At 31.5% G+C, this 9878-nt stretch overlaps 1 long non-coding RNA gene across 1 annotated transcript; it reads left to right on the plus strand.

The window, feature by feature from the left end:
• The first annotated feature begins 6236 nt into the window (after positions 1-6236).
• On the plus strand, positions 6237-8167 carry LOC126694717 (uncharacterized). Its single transcript, XR_007645862.1, has 2 exons — positions 6237-6324; positions 8090-8167. It is a non-coding gene; the product is annotated as an uncharacterized LOC126694717 (long non-coding RNA).
• Positions 8168-9878: the final 1711 nt, after the last annotated feature.

Raw genomic sequence — 9878 nt, forward strand, 5'->3', positions numbered from 1 at the left:
TTCTTTTGTGTTTCTGAGCTTGTGCTTTTGTGTTCCTTGAATGGATTTAGTGTTAGATTTGGGTTGGTTTTGTTGAATGAGAGGAGATTCATGGGTTTGTGCTCTTATATTTTGGAGCACGTTGTGCTTGTATTGTCAATATGTTGTGCTAGATTTTGAATTTTCTGGGTGTGTTTGTATTGTGAGTATGTTGTGTTAGATTTTGAATTTTCTGGTTGTGTTTGTATTGTGAGTATGTTATGTTTGATTTTGAATTTTCTGGGTTTGTGTTTGATTTTGAATTTTTGGGGGAAAAAAAACCCATAATTAAAAAAAAAAAAAAAAAAAACCTATAGCTGGGTTTCAAAAATGTAGCTATAGGAGACTTTAGCCGCATTTTAAACGCAGCCCAAAGTGGGTTTATAGCTGCGTTTTTTACAAAATGTAGCTATAGGGGTACTTGTAGCCGCGTTTATAAAAATGCGGCTATAGGTCCCCGCAGGGGGCTATTGTCGCATAGGATAGGCTGCGTTTGAAAACGTGGCTATAGAAACGTGGCTCATAGCCTATGGCTACGTTTTTAGGGTCGATAGCTGCGTTTTTCAAATGCAGCTATAGCCTTCGTTTTTTGTAGTGAAGAAAGAGAAGGTTGGTGTGGGAGAGAATATATTGTCCTAGGCTTGGAGAATACACCCCCTGACTCATAATATCAATTACCTACCTCTTTTATTATTGTTATTTATGATTGGGTTGTGTTATGGGCACCGCAAGGTGTTCGTTAACAACTTTTTTATTTTTTCTAATAATTTTTTGTTTTTTGTTTTTTTGTTTTTTTGCAACTTTATGTTATTTTTTCAACTTTATAAAATACTTTTATGTCATTTTCTTTAATTTATCTTATTTTTTTATTACATATGACCCACATTAGAGAAATCTTAACAAGCACCGCACGGTGCTTGTTAACATTTCCCTTTATTTAGCACCCATTAAAAGAAGTAGATAAAAGTCTACTTTGAATTTGGGGTGGATTCGAATATAAGTAACGAGTATTCTCATTGGATAATGCAAGATGTTGTTGTAGCAAACAAATTACTTAAAACTCACTACATTAGCTTATCTATTATACTACAACAAAATGTATTTTCAGTGATGAAAAAATTCGTAACTAAAAGTCCAGTTTTTCGTCACTAAGGACCTTTAGTGATGAAATTGGACTTTCAGTGACAAAACCCATTTCGTCACTGTAGCCCCGTCACTAAAAGTCTTGGTGACGAAAAATTTTGTCACTAAAAGTCCGATTTGATTTAAAAAAAAAAAAAACTTTTAGTGACGAAAACGTTTTGTCACTAAATGTTTTCCTCACTAAAAACACTATTCAATGACGAAAATATTTCGTCACTAAAACTATGTTTGGGTACATATAGTGACGAAAAAATTTGTCACTAAAACTATTTTTAAGAAAATCCAGGCACATATAGTGACAAAAATTTTTGTCACTAAAACCATTTCTTACAAAATTTTGCTATATTTAGTGACAAAATTTTCGTCACTAAAACAATTTTTTGTTGCTATATTTGTGACGAAAAAATTCGTCACTAAAACTTATTTTCTGTTTTTATTTTTTTCATGGCTTTGATATTAACCTGTAACCTGTCATTACATTATTAAAATCTCACATTTGAATAGCACATTTATTTCAACAACACATTTATAAAAAAAGATCCATACATTCCACAAGTAAAAAATAAAACAAGTATCCAATTCAAACTCCTTCCATACAAGTATACAATAATTGTTTGCAACGCATAAAATAACTCAAGATGTTTTATAACAATACAAAAAGTATAGCATAATATAATTAGAACTAACGGAAGATGTCCTCATGCCTCTTGCTTAGCTCATGCCTCTTGGTCCCTAGCTCGCTCCTCTTGGTACAATTGAAGCCTTCTAAAACTTCATGTACTATTGGAATCACTGCTTAATCATAAAGATCTCTTTGTTGAGTGAGGGACCAAAAACCTACATATTACCACAAACAAAATCTTAGCATCTACCATCAAATATGAAACTAGATTCTCAAAACTAACATTGTTTAACATTTCTGACATACATGTTCAAGTTTTTTTTTTTGTTGCTAACATTAAGTGGGGGAGGGAGATTCAAACTCAAGTTCTCCTGCCTCTATAGAGAACTGGACAATGTGCCAATGCCACTTAGTACAAGGCTCTTGGTGACATATACATTCAAATTATAGGACTCCCTTATACTTTCCATTTCAGTGTTCGGATGTAAAGGTGTACATGGTGGCACATCATTTAATATCCTATTCTTACTACACCAAGGAATGAATACTTATTTTAGAGGACAAGACACCATGCACACCATTAAATGGACATTTTCCATTTCAGAGACAAATGAAGAGGACTCTTTTCCTGGAAAAAAAAACTACTTAACAAGAACACGCCTCTTTACCTACTCATTTTACCCTTTTCTATCCAAGTTTTATGTATATGGCCCTTACATTAGATCACCTTGAAATAATGTGAAACCAAAGAATCTCCCATAAACAACTAATTAATCTTTGAACCTTAATTCTTGAAAGCAACAACCAAACAATTATAAGTAAATATTGAACCACACTTTGAAACAAACACCCAAATGCCAAAAACATCAAAGTCTAAGTAAAACCCAATACCCCATTTGTGAAAATCTACTCATCACACTTTAACCCTCCTCAAAAAGTTCATGCAATTTTCACCAATCTCAAAAATCCACATCCCATATCATATATATATACAAACTAATTGAAATGAATGAAGTAGTACCTAATCTACTCATCACACTTTAACCCTCCTCAAAAGGTTCATACAATTTTCACCAATCTAAAAAATCCAACACAACCCACCTTATAACACCATGCAAGCCACCCACTTGCTCCAACACAATAACCCACCACAAAACCAATCACAAACATCACAAATATAGAGTGTTTACAAGTATTGAAATCAATTAAAGTACTATTCATCATATCTAATCAACAAGGTCCATTCACATTTGCAAGAAATTAAAAACTCTTCTAATATAAATTTAAACCACCTTATAACATCATGCAAGCCACCCGCTTGCTCCAACACAACATACCACCACAAATCCAATTTCCAACATCACAAGTATAGAGTTTTATAAGTTTTTAACTAGAATTTGCTTTGCTCAAGCTAAGTTTACAACTTTCAGAAAAAATCCAAAATTACTGCAAACAATGTGTATTTAGTTTGCAAAAGAAAAGTTAAATTTATAAGTACAAAAGTTAAAGAAAAGTTAAATTTATAAGTACAAAAGTTAAAGAAAAGTTAAACAAGCAAATAAGACAATAATTAGAACCGCCAATGAAGAAAGATATTTACAGGGGAATGAAAAGCTTGTAAACAACCAAATGTCAGCACAAATATCTAATTCTTCAAAATCACTACCCCACATGAAAACTAGCAAACAAAAGCCACAAACCATGGAAGTACTCGCAAAATTAACATGCCAAAACCCTTTTCAATCACGAAATCAAAGCAAACCCAATTACTTCCATCTTGGTATTATAGGAATTGAAAGTACTCACTACACATCTAAAACCCTCAACCCTCTACAAAATAAAACATACTTATGTAAAAATGACAAAATTCCATAGCACATTTCTTAACCCAGAAACTCAAATCTTATGATCCACTCTTCCCCCCCCCCCCCCCCCCACAAAAAAAAATCAAATAAGCAAATAAAACACACCAAAAACAATTCCTTTAATAACTACTTCTATGCACAGAACAAACAGAGCCCATGTATGTAAAATAACATGCCAAAGACTTTCAATTACCATAGCAAAGCAAACCCAATACTTAAACTTGTTCCCCCACAAACAGAAAACAACCACAACAATTTCCATATTCTATGCTCAAAACCAAAACCCTCTTATGAACATACAAAGCAAACACCCAAAAACACATTCAATCACAAAAGCAGAGCAAACCCAGTTACTTAAACAATGCATGCATATATTTCACAAATTCAACAAGCAAAACCCAATTAACATTTGAAATTCAATCACACAAAACCAAATTATACCTCCGGATGGTACTGGAGTCCATAAAACCTCTTAACCCGGTTCTCAATTGTAGCCACCGCACCCTGCTGGCTTCGCGTAATGACTTCGAACCTATCAGGCAACCTAGCCACCTCATCCCCATGGCTCATCCACACAAGCTGCCTATCCCCAACCTGCTTCAACTTGTAAAGCGCGGTGCTCTTCTCCACCCCAATCTCCATCGGTGCCAATGGCGACGCTTAAGCGTCGTGATCGGTGCCAACGGCAACGCTTAAGCGTCGCGATCGGCGTTGAGCGCCAACGGCAACGCCTAAGCGTCGCGATCGATGTCGATCGCCAACGGGATAGGTGTGGGTTGTTTTTTTTTTTTTCTTCTTCTTCTGAAATGGCTATTGAAATGTTTTGTGGCTCTTGGTTTCTTTTTGGTGTGCTGGGTATTGAAATTAGGCTTATAAGTCTTTAGTGACGAATTCCAGTTTCGTCACTAAAGACCGGGCTTTGTTAAGATTTTTAGAGATGAAATTCATATTTCATCACTAAATCATACTTTTAGTGACGAATTGTGATTTCGTCACTAAAAACATATAAGTGCAAAACTATTCTTATTTTTAGTGATGAATATTTTTTGTCGCTAATTCTTCCTTATAGTGACGAAAGGATTTTCGTCACTAATACTATCCATAGTAATACCTACAGTGACGAAATATTTAGTAACTAAAAATTTCAACTTTAATGACGAAATATTTTGTCACTATAGATTAATTAAACTTGCACCAAAGTTTCCCTCCACTGGCACCCATTTTTCAGATCACAATAGCGACGAAATTTATTTTTCGTCACTAAATGTTATAATATTTTTAATTATTAGTGACGAAATTCATATTTCGTCACTAAAGCTGTATTTTTAGCGATGAAAAATATTTCCTCACAATTTTCGTCACTAAAAATACATTTTGTTGTAGGCAATTTTATTGCCTATAACTCGATTTCATGGAGCTCGAGTTACAAAATGCCACTATAGGTCCTTAAAAACGTCACTATAGGGCTTAACTCGATTTTGAGAAAGTTGAGTTTAAAAAGATGAGCATTTCCCTAATTAGTTTGGGAAGGAGGGCATAAAGCTATATAATTTGGGTGAAAAGGGCATAAGACAATTTTGTCCCCAAACTTTGTCCTACTTTTAATATGTTGAGAAGTTTTTAAAAGGATAGAATAAGATGAAATGAAATGTCGCATATTTTCTTGTGAGTCTATAAGATGAAAAATGAAAAGACAAGAAATATATAATTTTATAATTATATTATTAACTTTGTATTTGTTTTTCCTCAAACTAAGGGTACAATTGGTACTTATACTTTTAAGAGGAATATTTAGAAGGGAATTGAATTTGAATGGAATGATCTAGCTTTGTTTATTTATTTCATTTCTTTCTATTAAATATCCGAACAAGATAATAGATGAATCTTTCTCCAAAAAAAAAAAAAAAGATAATAGATGAAATATTTTTAAAATAAATAAATAATTTCAAATGGATTTCCAAACAGAGTTCTCAATTTATTTCAAAATAAATAAATAAATAAAGATAGTTTCAATTTACAGTGTTCACTTTGGATGATTACTTTTTATCATCAGACCAAGTTACCAATTGATTTTTTGGCGGGAATCAAACTTCATATATTTTATTCGACGATAAGAGACTTTACCAATTAAACTAAATAAAACGCACCCAAATTTTTTTTTTAAGAAGTGAAACCTGTTCAATAACATCTATATATATATAATAGCAGAAGTTGAGAGAAAATGAGTTCCTAGAATTAAGGTGGTAATGACAAATAGGAAAAGTCCCTACTTAAAATTCAGACATGTGTAACTTTAAAAAGCGATACATTATATTGTTTTCAAAATATTAACACCGTTTGGCTGTAATTTTTTATATTAACAAAAAAAAACCTGTTAAAAGAAAAAAAAAACGTAGAAATTTTAAAATATCTGCCGATCTCTTCAGACCACTTAACATTTTCTCTTTCTTAAAAAAAAAAATGCCAATATTGCGATACAGAGAAAGGGAAAAAGGGAAAAATCCTACCCTCTTCACATCAGTCTTCTTAACTTTTTTTCTCTCTAAAAAAAACCCTAGCCGTACTACGATAGAGGCGATCTCTTGACTAAACTCCGCTAGGAGAAAAAAAAAAAAAAGTACTTGCGCCACACTGGAGATTCGATTGATCATCGCTATCCCCTTTTGAGTTTTCCAGGTATGTTCTTCTCTCTCTCCCTCTCCCTCTCCTTCTCTCTATGAGTTTTTGTTGTTTTGATTCGGTTTTGAAACTTCTCTGTGATTTCGGGATAAGTTTCCCCTGTTTCCGTCAATTTACGGAATATTCTGTGTGTGTTCATTCTATGTTTTTGGAGTGCTTTGTTGTGAAAATTGGACGAAATATACGCATCAATTCTCTGTGTTCATTTTTCCCCTTTTGGTGCTTTGTTGTGAAAATTGATTGTTCAAATTTCTGCAGGAATTTTCCTGCATCATTTCGTTTAAGAACTATTGTTTGATAAATCTGTGTGCTGTGATTGATGTATGTGATATATTTTCCTGCATATTGATTGATGTTCGATAAATCCAGGTACGTTCTTCTCTCTCTCCCTCTCCCTCTCCTTCTCTGTATGAGTTTTTGTTGTTTTGATTCGGTTTTGAAACTTCTCTGTGATTTTGGGATAAGTTTCCCCTGTTTCCGTCAATTTACGGAATATTCTCTGTGTCTTCATTCTACCTTTTTGGAGTGCTTTGTTGTGAAAATTGGACGAAATATACGCATCAATTCTCTGTGTTCATTTTTCCCCTTTTGGTGCTTTGTTGTGAAAATTGATTGTTCAAATTTCTACAGGAATTTTCCTGCATAATTTCGTTTAAGAACTATTGTTCGATAAATCTGTGTGCTGTGATTGATGTATGTGATATATTAATTCAAGTTTTGGATACTGTGGCTTGCCATATATATAATTTTATATGGGTACAATCTTGATTCGTAAAACCTAAGGTGTTTGGGTTATAATTGATTTTGTTTTGGGTATTTGGTGTGAGATTCAATTCTGATGTATATTTGTGTTGTTGGTTAGATTGGATTGTAAGATTTTGAAATCTGAAAGTGTAATGTATTTTTGTTGTTGTAACTTTATGGTTGCTGGTAGGTGAATTTTCATTTATAAAACAATGAATGTAATTACTATTAAATTGACAGAAATTGTTTGTAATTCATTTAGTAGATCATGTTTGGTTAGAGCACAACTCTTTTTCTTTGAGTTTCATACTGTAGAATACTTGCAAAGATTGTATGTGCAGTAGCCAATGTGGCATGACCACAAAACTGAAGCTGCAAAGGGGTATCAAACATTTTATTAAAATTAAAATTGTTTGTTCAATGTTGTTCAAGATAATATTTCCTAAGAACTGAATCTGTTTTCACCAAAATGTATAAATATTGTCTAAATTTGTTGGATTCTTTTTCAAATGCAAAGTTTATGGTTCTTTGTTTTGATGTATTAATGTTTTTGTTTCCTAATTGTTTAATTGCACATTTGTTAGTAGAATAGTGACTATATTTATCTGTAAGCTCATGGAATTAATTTAAAGCACTAAATACATACTAAAATTTAGAAGTTGGCAATTACAATTTACCTTAGGCTATTGGCTGTTTCTGTTATTTTGAATGGGTGTAAATATATACTAAGTTTACTTATTCATAAAAGTCACTAGTCATATGACATTGAACTATTATGTTTTATTTACAAAATATAGTGTAAATTTTGCTTTAAGTTTTACTGTTTGATGTGCTTTAAGTATTTATTTATATATATCCTTGGCTAATGGAAGCCAAATTCTTTACCATCATCATATTAGAAATAGGTAATAGATTATTAAAAAGTAAAACAATCTTTCATATTTTTTGCAACTCAAACCATATTATAATGTTTGCGTCCGCTTCTTTTATAGTCTCTCTTCATCTCTCTTCTTTACAGATTTACGCAGTTCTCTACCAGATACGATGGTTTAGTATTTTGCAAGAAGAGATACCGAATCATATTGAAAGGTTTAGGTTAGCCTGACTTTCCTTTTGTCTCTCTCTTTTTTTTGGGTTACGTTTTTTTCATTTGATGTCTTTGGGTTTGAATTAGTTTTTTCCCTGCACAATATAGTCAGAATTGTTTTTGAAGTATTTGGTTTCAATTAAATTTTTTTTCTTCAGTAAATTGACCTGTAAAAGTATTGTCTGTCTTATTTTTCTTAAAGTTTGGAACTTCACTTTTTAATTCCTTTGTACCTTTTCCTTTGTCTTGGTATTTTAAAAGTTTATATGTTTTCATTATAGATGAAAGTCTATGTTACAAAAAAAATGTAACGAAAGCAGTTGATGAAGAAGAAATTAGTAAGCATGTATTTATATATTTTTTGTTACTTGCCAAAACTTGCAAATCATCCAATCCTATTTCTTAAGATATGTGGATCAGTTTTTGGGTATTTTACTATTTAGTGTAGCTCAATGATTACATTATGTTGGTTTTGAAGGATTTGAATTTCTATTTGTGATGATTATGTAATCATTAATTTCAGTTCTTATTTCACATCCTCAACGTTATTTTTTGTTATTTGAAATTGAATTAAAATCCGGACATTTATTCTCTTTCATTCAATGTTTTGGCCTCAAGTTATAATCTTTAATTATTTACACATAATATTTAACAATGCTTTTACTTGTTTCTTATTTAGAATAGCATTTTTTTATTTCCTATTGGCTTTTCTTTTATATATGGTTGTTAGAGCCATTTCTGGGTTCTTCATATATCTCACTTTTCTTTTCTGATTGTCTTTACGTTTTGTAAGATGGATGGTTTAAGAACTGAATGTTTGAGGAGTAAAATTATTTTGTAATTTTTAGTAAGTAAAATTTTTTTATTTTTAATGTTAATTACTGAGTTTTTAATGTAAATTTTATTGTTATTTCCTTATTGATATATGTCTTTAATTTACTAGAATGCTTATAAGTCTTTGTTTCTTTTAATTTTTGTACTGCTCAGACTATTACACTCAGTTTATTGGGAGGCTTTTTTAAATGTTGTTGTTAGCTTTATTTATTTTGTTTACCTATTTAGTTTTATTATGTGTATCTTAGTGTTTTGGATTGAGTGCTTATAGATGCTTTAGTTTTATTTATTTATCTTATGAATAGAAGATTACATAATAGTGAGTGAAAAATTTCATGAATTCCATTTATTTATATAAAATTCAAGAGGAAGGAATATTTGATTAAATAAAGGATTTGTAATATATTTCATTTATATAAACCTGCCATGTTTTCTGAAATTTAAATAATTATAAATAATTTTGTTGCAGCTCATTTCTGGCTTTTAAAAAAAATGGAAAATGCAAAACAAGCGCGATTAAAAAGACGGATGCTAATGATTGAAAGGCGATCCGACAGAAAATGGAATGAAAGGAAAAATAGATTACAAAATAAATTTACCCAGGTGAGGAAATCCAGGAAAATGGTCATTGCTGAAAAGAGGAAAAAAAACAAGAAGGATAGAACAACATTAACTCATGACTGCTCTATGTTGCATTCTCCTGGTACAAATATGGATTTTTATGCATCAAGAGGTTCGTTTCTCTTTCTGCCACATTCTATTTATATATTCTGTAAACATTGCTTCATAAAAATTTGAAAATAATACTTTCAATTCACTTTTGATTATTAGATATTGATGTTGACATGGATCATTCTTATGAAGAAACTAGATTGAACATAAGTAC

The sequence above is a fragment of the Quercus robur genome, chromosome 8 (assembly GCF_932294415.1).
Source record: "Quercus robur chromosome 8, dhQueRobu3.1, whole genome shotgun sequence".
In the NCBI taxonomy this organism is placed as follows: Eukaryota; Viridiplantae; Streptophyta; class Magnoliopsida; order Fagales; family Fagaceae; genus Quercus; species Quercus robur.